Raw genomic sequence first — 14,078 nt, forward strand, 5'->3', positions numbered from 1 at the left:
TAGCATCAACCGTAGTGCTCAACCGTAGCATCAACCGTAGTGAAACGTTGTAGCATCAACCGTAGTTAAACGTTGTAGCATCAACCGTAGCACTACGCCGTAGCACTACGCCGTAGCATCGACCGTAGTGCGACGCCATAGCATAAACCGCAGTGCTACGCTACGGCATCGACCGTAGTTTAGAGCTGCCACCCGTCACGTTGGACCACGTCGACGTCGTCAGCCTACTGAAGGACATCAGGTTCCTGAAGGAGGAGCTGACCGGAGTTCGGGGTAGATTGCAGGCGTCAAAAGCTATCACTAGTGATCTGCGTTATGAATTATCACAATAAAAAAATAATAATTCATTATATCATAGGCGGACATTAATACAATATTTGTGCTGCAGAAGCGAGCTATTCGTTCTATTTATAAGATGTCGTCTTTTGAATCTCTAAGATAAAAATTTAAAGAAACAAGAATTCTGACCGTCGGATCTCAATACATTTTAGAAAATCTCTTATATGTTTTATTTTATTATTTTTTTATTTTCTTTATTTAGAACACATACAGTCATAATATAATAAAGCACTGTTACATATAAGACATATACAATAAAAAGACCTAAAGGTTCTTAACTTAAAATTAAATATTACAAAATATATTGGTTGAGCGTGTGTGAGGTGACGTGTATAATAATGTTACATATTATTAACATGGTTAAAATGTATAACGTTTGTATAGAACCCTAGCCCTACGACAAAGTCTTGGGATCAGAAAACTAGTTCTGCTAGGGTTCATGTTTGTGTGTATGTGTGTGTGTGTGTGTGTGTTTAACAAACATTGAAGGTGTAACAATTTACAGAAAAATTTACAGAAACTCATAACATATTATACACAAATAAGCAACATTATGTCATATGAACTGGTTTTACAATTTATTGTTAATTAGTACTTAATTAATTATTATAATATTTCGGTTTTAAGTATGTTTTTTATTTTATTAATAGCATTGGAAAAAGGGTCTATATGGTGTAAATTCTTATTGCAATAGTTGGGTACTCGCCTGAAGAAGCTGTGTTTCGCGTAGTTTGAGTGGGCATAATTTATATAAAATAAATTATGAGAACGTAAGAAGTGACCTGGAATGCTATATGTTATTTTCTCTAACAAGGTTTGTGAGTTGACATGATTTTTAATTATTTTGAAAAAGAAAATGCAGTCTAAATATATACGCCTGTCCTTAAGTTTAGTTAAATTAAGTTGTTTGGTGTTTGTTCTGTAGCAAATATTTTTAAGGAAGATATTTTGAATACGTTCTATACGGTCAATGTGAACTTGGTATTGAGGAGTCCATATTATACTGCCAAACTCGAGAATGCTTCTAACATAGGAATAATAAAGAGTTTTATATGTGCAGGCACGTTTGAAAGGCTTGCCGACACGGAGTATCATGCCTAACATTTTGTATGCACGGTTACATATATTATCGATGTGAACATTGAACGTTAGTTTAGTGTCCAGGGTTACTCCCAAGTCCCTTATTGAATTTACTCGGGTTATTTGTGTTCCAGCTATGTTATAATTAAAAGTAATAGGATTATTTTTACGAGAAAAACTGATTACATAGCATTTATTTAAGTTTAGATATAACTCATTTCGGGTGCAGTAATTTAAGAAGCTTTGTAGGTCTAACTGTAGAGAATGACAATCATCTATGTTTGAAACTGCCTTATATATTTTAGTATCATCAGCGTAAATTATGTGTTCACTGTAATTAAAAATAGTGTCAATATTGTTTAAAAAGAAAATGAAAAGTAAGGGACCTAGGTGCGAGCCCTGTGGCACTCCGGATGGTATAGGGAGGAAAGTCGACGTATAACCCTTTATAGCGACTGCTTGGCTTCGGTTATTTAAGTATGATTTTATCCACCTTAATAAATCCCCATGTATACCCAACCTTTGAAGCTTAGAAATTAATAATTTATGATTGATTTTATCAAAACATTTGGAGAAATCAGTGTAAACTGCGTCTACCTGCCGTCCCTGGGAAATATTATTAATAATGAAATCAGTAAAAGTAAGTAAATTTGAGTCTACACTACGACCTTGGAAAAAACCGTGTTGCCTGTCAGATATAACATTATAAAAGGTAGCAGTTATTTTTCTTGTAACTAATTTTTCAAATATTTTTGCAAAAATATTCAGTTTACTAATAGGTCTATAGTTGGTAATCAATTGACTGTTGCCGGACTTAAATATGGGGGTGATCAAAGCAGTTTTCCAGATTTGAGGAAAATGTCCTTCGGCAAGTGAATTTGTGAAAATAATTTGGAGAGGCAACGCTAGCTCTTTACAACAATTTTTAACAAAAAGTGGGTGAATGAGGTCAGTCCCACTACCCTTCTTTGAGTTTAATGTTTGCAAGAGAAGCCGCACCTCTTCCACAGATATATCGACCGAAGAGAGGTCAAAGGACGTATTTGTTGAGCTAGGGGTCGAGGAAATTGTATTTATATCATTAGCTACAGAGAACACAGAATGAAAATAGTTATTAAAGGTGTTACATATAGATTCACCGTCATTTATTAAGGTTCCATTATACGACATTTGTTCAGGTATGCTATTTACTGGAAATTTGGATTTCATAAAAGACCATAGATAAGATGGGCAGCCATGTATTCTGTCTTCAGCTTTATCGATATAATTATTGTAACACTCGACCTCGAGTTTGTGTTCCTTGCGGCGAAGTAGTGCAAACTCAGCCTTATCTAAGGGATTGTTGTAGGTCTTCCAACGCTTATGAAGTTTTAATTTTTCATTTCTTAACTTAATTAGGGGTTTCGTAAACCAAGGTGGATACCCAGTGCTGGCCTGAACACATTTATGAGGAATGTAGGTGAGGATTAAATAGTTTATTATACTATACAAATGAGACACTGAGCTTTCGGTATCTAAGTCGTAAAGAGGAGACCAATCATAATCGGCCAGATATTTTTTAATTTTGTCATAGTCGCCACGATAAAACATAGGCCTAAGAGTCTTATTTACTGGTAGTTGTGGGATAAAAGAACTGGCATTTGCTTTGATATAAAATTCAAGCGCTACATGGTGAGGGTCCTCAGGTGTTAACGGGTCACTCGCTGATAATGTACAGTTAGTATTTGTCATAATTAAATCTAGAATGCGCCCATTTTTGTTTACACAAGAGTTAAACTGTACTAGGTCGGTTAGAGATAAGAAATCCGAAAGCGATCTAGCTGTATTATTATCATTTATTTCTAATTGTAAGGAATTAGATTCATAACAATACGACCAAGAGGCGTAGGTAATATTAAAGTCACCTGTTAAGATAAATATATCGTCTGGATTGTTTTGTATAACAACTGATGCATTATCAAAGAATTGCCGCAAGGATAATAGGTGGTTATCGTTATGAGCAAAATATACGCACGCAATATGTATGGCGCCTGGCGAAGCGCGAACGGCACGAGCGGCACGAGCGGCGCGGGCGGCGCGGGCGGCGCGAGCGGGGGGAGCAGGGGGTGAACTTACGGTGATCCAAAGCTCGTCGTGGCGGGGCGAGGAGCACCACTCGTCACGGCGGTGAACGCGCAGCTCGCGCCGCGCAGCTATTAGCACTCCCCCGCCCCGCGCCGCCCCGCGCCCCGACCGGTCGGCACGATCGCTTCGGAACACATTATACCTGCTATCGAAATATTCGCTACTATGGAAGTCGGAATTTAGCCAAGTTTCTGTTAAACAAATAAAGTCATAATTCGAATTTATTACTTTAGATAAAAATTTATGAGACTTCGTGCGTAGTCCTCTTACGTTCTGATAATAGAATGAAAAGCTGTCATCGGTAGCCATTTATTATTTTTAAGTAAATAAAAAGTATTGGTAAGGAGTATAATAACTAATACTTGCATAAGAATAGGCCCACGCAAAACACATCACACTTTTATGACACCCGAAGTAAGATAAGTTACAGCCTTTGCAGACGAGCACATAGTATAGTATAGGTATTATTACATAACAATAAAAGGAAATCGAAATATAGGTATTTTCTTTACAAACAGTTGACACCGGTGTATTGAATATTATTATATATTATATATGTTAGAAAGAACATAAATATTTTCAAAAAAAAAAGTGATAATCATAATGTAAATACTAGAAATAAGAATAAGTTAGCAACACAATGTTCAGACTAGCCAAAGTAAGCAAATTCTTTAAAGGCCAATGTATAAATTATATATATTAAGGCCTATACAATAAAATCCCAGAAAATGTTCAAAATCTACCTTTAGACAAATTTTAAAAAGCAGTTAAAGAACGTCTGTGTGCTAAAGCGTATTATAAAGTCAATGATTTCATCGAGGACAGCACACCTTGGGAATAGGGTGACCCCATGCAGGTTACTTTTCTTTTATTTTTGTTACATAGCTGTATGCCATAACTTTGTAATTTTCCATTTTTTAGTAAAAGATGGCCCCGTGCGAGTTTCTTACGCCGGTTCTTCTCGGTGGGGTAGTTCCCGTACCGGTGGTAGGCAACGAAGTTTCCTAGTTCGACTTTCAAAAAGTGTATCATGATACCCATTTTGAATAAGAAGATATTTTATTTTATTTTATTTTATTATGTAGGTCACCTGACGCTGCATACGTCGCCCATCGCCGAGGGTCACAAGCGATCACATTTAGCCCGACAGCATTATCGGACGGGTCAACGAACACCGCCGCTGCCGCCCCCGCCCACGCTCCCCTCCCGGTTGCGCCGACGCCGAGTCTGCAGGCGACTCAGCAAAACTACGCATCTGTTGCTGGTCGCCCCGCGCCTCCCCCGCGGGCGCATAAAAATGGGGAAAATGAGAGCCGTAAGGCTTCGGAGAGTCGCAAGACTACGGAGAGCCACAAGGCTACGAAGAGCCGCAAGGCTAAGTCTTTTCGACCTGGCAAGGACGAGAGCAGGAGGTGCGATGAGGGCTTCATACTGGTGAAGAGAAGGAAGAAGAAGCCCGCCGCCCGCAACCATCGCGGCACCGAGCCATATGTACCTGAGCTGCGTCTGCGGAGCGAGGTTCCCGCGACGCCCCTGTACATATCCCGCCTGCACTGGTCCATGGAGGTCGAAGACGTCGAGGACTACATCAGTAAGAAGACATCCCTCCACTTAATAATAATAATAAAATATTTATTCAAGAACTTTGGGCTTTTGGGCACTTGAGGGTCGAGCGTCTGCAGTCTCGCCACAAGGTCAACTTCAGTTCCTTTGTGGTGAGAGTACCGACGCATCTTCTCCCGACCTTTGAAGCGGAGGAATTCTGGCCGACTGATGTGGTTTACCGAAGGTTGCGGGGAGGCGTAGCACTGCGGTCGATGCTACGGCGTCACTACCTTCGATGCTATGGCATAGCGCTACGGTCGATGCTACGGCGTTGCACTACGGTTGAAACTACGGCATAGCACTACGGTTGATGCTCCGGCGTAGCACTACGGTTGATCCTACGGCGTAGTACTACGGTTTATGCTCCGGCGTAGCACTACGGTCGATGTTACGGCGTCACTACCTTCGATGCTATGGCGTAGCGCTACTTTGTTATTTTTTATTTATTTATTTAAATCAGGCTACGTAGGCCCATACAATATATACCTTAATGACTAACATGTATAAAAATTATATAAACTTAACAACTACACATTATCACGAATTAACGGCGACGTGACGCGCGCTTCATTCCGGAGTCTCCCCCGGAACCTTCGGTAAACCACATCAGTCGGCCAGAATTCCTCCGCTTCAAAGGTCGACAGAAGATGCGTCGGCACTCTCACCACAAAGGAACTGAAGTTAACCTTGTGGCGAGACTGCAGACTGTCGGTGATCATAACCTTGAAGACAAAAGAGGCGAGGAATAAGTGGATCCTGAGTAGGAAGAAAACCCTAACCAATGGGTTAGGGTTTTCTTCCTACTCAGAACAGGAAAAAACGGAACCCTTATATAAATCTGTCCATTGACAGATTTATATAAGCGTTCCGTTTTTTGCCATTTGACTACGGAACCCTAAAAACGGCCAAGTGCTAGTCGGACTCCCGCACGAAGAGTTTCGTACTATTAGGATGTAAAAATAGATAAAAAATTGCGTCTCTTGTATTATTCTGTGAATATGTTAAGTGCCTAAAATTTGCCAAGAAAACTTTGTTTTGTGGGAGCTCCCATACAACTTTAAATTGTGAAAATAAAAAAAAACCGAACAGACGAACAGACCGACCAACAGACAGCGAAGCCTTAGGGTTCCGTTTTTACCCTTTGAATACGGACCCCTAAAAAGAAAGACGTGGGAAAAGTGTGGTCACGAAAGACCGGATTAAGGTGATAAGTGGCGATCGGAAAGCAATTCCGGCAATCGGTAACCGTCGGTGAGGTGTCAGCGTGTGAGATATAGAGTGTGCTACTAAGCTACTATCTGCGGTATTTTCAGCGCCATTTGCCGATTTACTAAAGCTTTGTTTACAGATTGGACCAAATTGACGTTGAATTGTAGAGCCACACTTTTGAAATAGATAATTCGGCTGGATTCATACCATGGTTGCACAGAAAGCCGACGATAATTGCTTTTATTTGTATGATTTTAAAGTTTCCTAGAGAATTAAGACTTAGCTGTTTACTAGTCTGTACTTCTTAGGAATTTTCACAAATTATGTAATATTTCGATTGCTGTTACCATAACAAAAACTGAAAACAAAATAAAAGAAGTTTTTTTGCCGTGTACTTATGTTGTTTTGTCAATGGCACGAAAACTTCATCCGCGAATCCATCTCACACTTGCTCGTGACATTTAGGGTATTTGGCCCTCCGAAAGATTTAGAATAATAACTAGCTAAAAGCCGAGCTTTGGGAGGGCTCGCGTCGTCATACCATGACTGACTGATGATAACACGTATACATATAAATATAAATTACTGTGTTAAACCACAAATCAATAAGCGTGATAGTTTTTCCGTAAAGTGTACCTGTTGCGTCGTTTTTCTTCTGTGTATATTTCATGTAAAACCTTGGAGGTGTTATGTTTATTAATAGCCGGTGCAGTAGGGTTGCCACTTGTCAGGTATCGGAATAAAGCCGGACATAATCAGGCTTTTGATGGGGTCTCCGACCAATATACAGGGTGCAATTAAATCTACCGGCCAAATTTTTTTAGGGCTTAGGTATCATTAGGAAAGTCCATTTAATGAAAAATAGGGTGTTAATTTTTTTACAATAACATATTTTATCCCACTTAAAATCGTTGCAGACCGGTCACTTCGCGGCGGTGGCTAGAGCGGGGGTGACGCGGGAAGTGGCGACAGGAAGGCACGGAGGCCATAAGCCGGCGACGCGTAGTGTCCATTACTTGTGGTGTTTTTTAGGATAAGTTTCGGAAGCTATTTCTTAATATTTTAGTACTGAGTGATTATAAAAAAAAAATACGTGTAATTTTATTATATGTACGTTTGTGCAAAATAAAGTATAAAATATTTGAATTCGATGTAAGCTGACTACTTTGTCTGACTTTTAGGCCGTGTTCACACCAAACCGACTGTGAGCCGCCGAATGTGAGCAGGCTCACTGTGAGCCCCGTGTGAACGTGAAAATATACGGTATCGAATGTCCGCGCCTACGCCTAGAGTAATAGCGTATTGTCGGTTACGCTCGCTCACATTCGGCGGCTCACAGTCGGTTTGGTGTGAACACGGCTTTAGGTTTCACGATATGGCAGGCGGCAGCTGATAGCTGATAGATGCAGTGGACGTGGCATGCAGGACGCCGCGCCGTAGGTACCTTCGGCTTTTTTTATACAAACGTCCGACCAAGCTTATCCGTCTTTTTCGTGTGACATCCCCACATGCAGTGGACGTGGCATATAGGACGCAGCCGTGACTGCAAGGTCGTCCGGATTTTTTATAAGTCCGGCTAATATCTATCTGCTATTTCTGGTATGATCTGGCAAGCGCAGGACGCTACCGCCGTAAGTTTTAAGACGTCCGGCCTTTATATAAATCCGGCTTAGCTGACTTGTCCGGCTCTTTGTTCTGGCAGCCCTAGGTGCAGTGGACGTGGCATGCAGGACGCCGGCGTGAGTGCAGGACGTCCGACGACCTTGCGCTATTTGTGCATCTTGCCCACTCGTGTGTACAATGTATCGCAATATACATACTAAATGTAATAGTATGTTAATCTGTCACCTAAACTGCTTAGCTCGATCAATATCATTTATGAAACTACTGTTACTAATACTAAATAGAATATGAATGAATATCTGAAATAAATAATTTGAATTGAATTTTATATCTTAAAATTTTACGCAAGTTTTTGTGACCCATACCCATCCAATTATATCTAACTAGATGACACCCGCAACTCCGTTGCGCCAAAATTCGTTTATCGAGCGGGAACCGTACATTTTTCGGGGATAAAAACTATCCTATGTCCTTTCTCGGGACTCAAAGTATCTCCATGCCAAATTTCAGCAAAATCGGTTCAGTGGTTCGAGCGTAAAGAGGTAACAGACAGACAGACAGACACTAAGTACTTCGCATATTTGACTACAAAAGTTCAAATAACAAAAGTATGTCATATCTATCTATCCTATAATATGAATAAGACACACAAAGTGATCAAATATATGCAAGGATATGTCTGTAACAACCAATAACCAAATACGCAGTAACATCAAAGTTAGATGCAAATAGTCTTCATAATATTTTCCCAATTTGTTGAATTCCGTATTTTTGCATTCATGGAGCCTTTAGGATCGGAAAATTGTAAAAGAAAATAATGAGTAATTATTGTTCTTATGGTGTAAAATGTTAGTCACCCACTTCATCCTCTCATGTAAGTAAATAAAAATAAAATATTAAAAAAATATATTATAACTAAATATATTAGCTAGATTATGAAATAGGTAAGTTACAAGCTTTGTCCTTATAAGGAAAACAATGAGTACAGTGCTCCAAAAGTGATAATGCGCATAGGAATTTTCGTCATCGTTCGGCAAATATCGTTTTTCCCGAGCGTCGGAAGAAACCTTTTAAATAAATAAATAAAATAAATAAATTAAAAATTGTTTTATTTCTGAATAAATTTGAATCAAATATTTTCAGAACGTTGAACTACATGTTGCCTACCACCGGTTCGGGAACTAACCCGGCGAGAAGAACCGGCGTAAGAAACTCGCACGGGGCCACTTTTTAGTAAAAAAGTGGACAATTTGTCTTTTAAAAAAATAAAATTTACAATGTAAATAACTTAATCTATACAATATGAATACACAATTGTAAGTCACACAATATAATAAATGTAGAAGCAGCCTTGCAAGCAGCCATCCTACTCCCAAGATGTGCTATCGTTTAGGAAATCGTTGACCGTAGGCTTTGGCACACAAACGTTCTTTAATTACTTTTTTAAATTTTATTGCGCATGCGGCATGTCCAAATAATGTAATATCATGACAACGCCAACTGTTTACGACTTGACCATAACCATAAACTTATAATGCATAGACCAATAAAGAGTGCGAAAGAGAAGAAAATCCTTTATGGAATTATAACAAGATGAAAAGAGAGAGGTAGTGTAATGTGAACTGTGACCACTTTTATTTGACAGGTCGTCACAACTCGACACCCGTTTTTATGCCCTTTCGGTATTTGCAATTTATATTGTTTTTACCTTGGAAGTCGGTTTTAATTTTTTGTTAAAAATAATAATCAACAAATACTATTATAACAATATATACCAATAATAACTTGTTGTGTGAGTGATTGCAGTGTAAATCATAGGAATAATCCTGAAAAATATACATTTCACAGGTAATTAATCTTCATGTCCTAATTGCTACGACGTGTTTATTTTTGCTAATATTCTGTCTTTACTTCTCTATTTCAAATAAAATATTGTTAATCCTCCCTTTTACTTCCATATTTTGCGTAACAGTTTATCTCACGTTTTGAGGTCGTCAATTGGCCGCCAAGATCGTGTGATTTAACGCCTTTGGACTATTTCTTGTGGGGCCATGTTGAGGCTCATGTCTACAGGGATAAACCAGCAACGCTTAACGCACTGGCAGCCAATATTGAAGCATTTATTCGTGAAATACCGGTCGATATGTTGGAGAGAGAGAGTGCCAAAATTGGGCCTTGCGCATGGACCATCTAAAGCGGAGCCGCGGCCAACATTTGCGTGAAATCATCAGCTTTAAACATTAAATTATATTAATCGTACTATCTATTCCAATACATATTTCATAATTTTCTAAATTATTTTGTGTTTTTTATAAAAAAAAAACAAATCCTACACCTCTTAAAAAATCACCCATTACAAAATCTGTCAACGTTGCATATTATTTATATTATTTATTTCTCATAGAAACTCAGGTAAAATAACTCAAACGGACTATACTATCGATAGTAAAACTAAAAGATACATCACTGGCGTCTGGCACACGCACACATTGAGAGAGCGAAAATCGTAACGCATTTTCGTGTTGTCAGGTGGTCTATACGACAGTATATAAATAAGTCTATGACCGTAACCATACCGTAAAAAAATATAAGCAAGTTGTTGCCATGGTATGGCTGATGGCATGACATGATTTGGACATGCGCAATAAAAGGTGTTGTGGCGCATGCGCCAAAAAATGAGACAATTGACGGACCGGCGCGCGGCGACAGCCACCGAGTACCGACTATACGATATTTACTTTTATTTCCTTTGAACAAGGTGCAAAATGCAAGTGCATTGTTTGGGGCTCTCACGTTTCATAGATTCGGATGTTTTCGTGATTACGACAATTATTAGAGAAGATTTGTATGCGCATTATTAATTTGGGAGTACTGTAATTGCTATTATGTTGTAAAATGTTAGTTACCCATTTTATCCACTTAATTATGTGTCTTTAATTTGAAGAGGATACAATATATTTAACAGAATTTTTGTGTCTATATATAACAGAATGTTTGTCCCTATTTTAGGCAGACTTCAATAAACAGACAAATTGTGTCTCAAAGGAACAGCAAAGCTTATAAGATATCTATCTTATAAATACTTTGAAACAGAGCGGGAAAATGGAAAAAAATCCATAACAATGTAACCTAATACAAAAATGTTTTTCGTTGTAAATTATTATTGTCATTAGAGACTTTAATTAAAAAAGGAACGAAGAGAATACAAAGAAACGCAGTTTGTGTATGTATGAAAAATATGGTCTGTAGCAATGAGTTTCTAAAATCATAGAATATCATTGGTCTGTAGTCTGTACTCTGTACTTGTGTATGGGATCTTAACCAAGGGGCGGTTCATATTGCAACATAACGTCGAGGCAATGCAGTGTTTTTATTATTATTATTGTTCCAATTTTCAATGGCTTGTTTAAAAAAATAACCATTGAATAATTAAAAAATCCTCTGTTGATGCTGACGACACAGGAGTGCAATGGACCCACCATTATTATGTAGGATCAGCAATGTACGGGCTAGCACGTACATTGCTGATCCTACATAATTTTCCCGTAGTCCCGGGCCCCGGCAAGTGCATACTCTCGGGCAGTTCGCTACAAGCCGTCATCAATCGCGCACTCATTTACTAGCATTAGCATCCAATCAATATAATTATTATCATTTTATATCAAAGACTTTTAATTCAACAATCATATTCTATCATAGCACAAAAAGGGTGTAATCGAGTAAGCAGCTCCTACAGTGGGAATGTGTGGTGGGTCAATGGGATATATTATAACTGCAATGTTTTCACGCTAGAGTGCAGCACGAACACAGACAGTAAACAAAAAGTTTTGTTCGACGATTGACAATGTTTCTGTCAATATTCTGATGACGTGTGCAACATGTCGGACTGTGGTCGGAATGTTTACTGTTTGTGCCAGTAGCGCCCTCTGCTTGGACCTTTGCGTAATATTCCCTATTGACCGGTGACAAATCTATAAATCGAATGTGTACCATCTTATACAGGGTGCAATTAAACTTTCCGGCCAAAAGAGTTCGAACCTTTTTGTATGGAGCGTAGCATACCTTAAGTTGCAAATGGCATATTTTCGTGTACACCTATATATACATATATATATATTTCAAAAAGTATAATATTATTTACGACTTTTTGTCAAAGAGTATTTGTTGTTAGTAATTATTTTCTCTGTCGATTGACGTGATTATTACGTCAATCGACAGAGAAAATAATTACAAACAAAAAAGAAAATAATTACTTACAAACAAATTTCAGATTGTATTATATCTAAATGTTATTCTAATTTGCATTTTTAAACTGAAATAACCCACAAAATATATAATTTACGACATTTTCTCAAAGAGTATTTATTGTTTGTTAGCATCTTCTCTATCGATTGGCGTATGTTTCATAGGTGTACACCAAAATACGACATTTTGTATGTACTTGTAAGGTTCGTTGTTCTTTTTCTAGGGCTTATGTATCAGTAGGAGAGTCCATTTAACCAAAAAAAAAATAGGGTGTTAATTTTTTTACAATAACATAATATTTTACCCCACATAAAATCGTTGCAGAACGATTACTTTGCGGCGGTGGTTGTTGGTTTAGCAATGTAAGCATTAAAAGGTAACAGACAGACGACCAGATAGACAGATAGACTTTCACCTTTATAAATACTAGAGATCGCCCAATGGTCGAAATTCGACCCTAGTTTCAATGACATTAGGACTACTACATATATATATTTTGTAAAATATACTTTATCATTTTTTTCAACCCTTGTCTCTGGGACTCAGCTGATCTCAGACTGGCCGTGTAAGCATTGTCTTTTAGTATCTTAGATTCAATAAAAAAATCTATAATCCATTTTCAATTTGTCAACTTGTTGTCAACAGACTTAACCATAAATAAAATAGAGAAAATAAAAGAGTATAATTCGTATGTATAGGCTTGTCACTCAAAAATCTGTCATTTCTAATGTGCTTGTGTTGTAGTGTGTGTGTAATGTTTTATTTGTTAAAAAAATGTATGATAAAAGCATAATTTCAAAATAATATTAGCTCGATGCACTCCTTCACCATATCTATACTAATATTATAAATGCGAAAGTATCTCTGTCTGTCTGTCTGTCTGTCTCGCTTTCACGCCAAAACTACTGAACCGATTGTAATGAAATTTTGTACACAGATAGTCTAAAGCCTGAGAAAGGACATAGGCTACTTTTTAACTGGAAAAGGGGGTTGTAAGGGGGTGAAAATGCGTAAATTTGGTCAAATTAAGTTAGTTCCAAAAACTCAAAATAGATGGCGCCAAGAGTCCCTTAGATCGCGCTATTGCTTGCTCATGCGTATTTCTTTAAGAGGTGGTACCATGTTAAGCAAGATTTTTCGATTCTTTCGATTGTTATACACGTTCTGTACTAATATTATAAATGCGAAAGTATCTCTGTCTGTCTGTCTGTCTCGCTTTCACGCCAAAACTACTGAAACGATTGTAATGAAATTTTGTACACAGATAGTCTAAAGCCTGAGAAAGGACATAGGCTACTTTTTAACTGGAAAAGGGTAAGGGGGTGAAAATGCGTAAATTTGGCCAAATTAAGTTAGTTCCAAAAACTCAAAATAGATGGCACCAAGAGTCCCCTAGATCGCGCTATTGCTTGCTCATGCGTATTTCTATAAGAGGTGGTACCATGTTAAGCTAGGTTTTTCGATTCTTTTGATTGTTATACACGTTATTGACTAAGAACTCACCTACCAACTTAGATTAGATATCAAATTCAAAAATAACAGCGCCAAAACTACTGAACCGATTGTAATGAAATTTTGTACACAGATAGTCTAAAGCCTTAGAAAGGACATAGGCTACTTCTTACTGGAAAAAGGGGTTATAAGGGGGTGTTTATGCGTAAATTTGTTCAAATTAAGTTAGTTCCAAAAACTGGAACAGATGGCGCCAAGAGTCGCCTAGATCGCGCTATCGCTTGCTCATATGTATTTCTATAAGAGGTGGTACCATGTTGAGCTAATATTTCGATTCTTTCGATTGTTATTCATCTTATTAAATAACTCACGTACCAACATAGAAATCAGAAACAACAGTC

At 38.0% G+C, this 14,078-nt stretch overlaps 1 protein-coding gene across 1 annotated transcript in view; it reads left to right on the forward strand.

Annotated features, from left to right (window-relative positions):
• Window positions 1-12,378: 12,378 nt before the first annotated feature.
• Window positions 12,379-14,078, forward strand: part of LOC121735883 — a 28,555-nt gene continuing 26,855 nt past the window's right edge. Inside the window, exon 1 of the mRNA XM_042126862.1 lies at window positions 12,379-12,389. The gene's annotated coding sequence lies outside the window, so the exon portion shown is untranslated. The remainder of the gene's footprint in view (window positions 12,390-14,078) is intronic.

The sequence above is a fragment of the Aricia agestis genome, chromosome 18, assembly GCF_905147365.1.
Source record: "Aricia agestis chromosome 18, ilAriAges1.1, whole genome shotgun sequence".
Classification (NCBI taxonomy): Eukaryota; Metazoa; Arthropoda; class Insecta; order Lepidoptera; family Lycaenidae; genus Aricia; species Aricia agestis.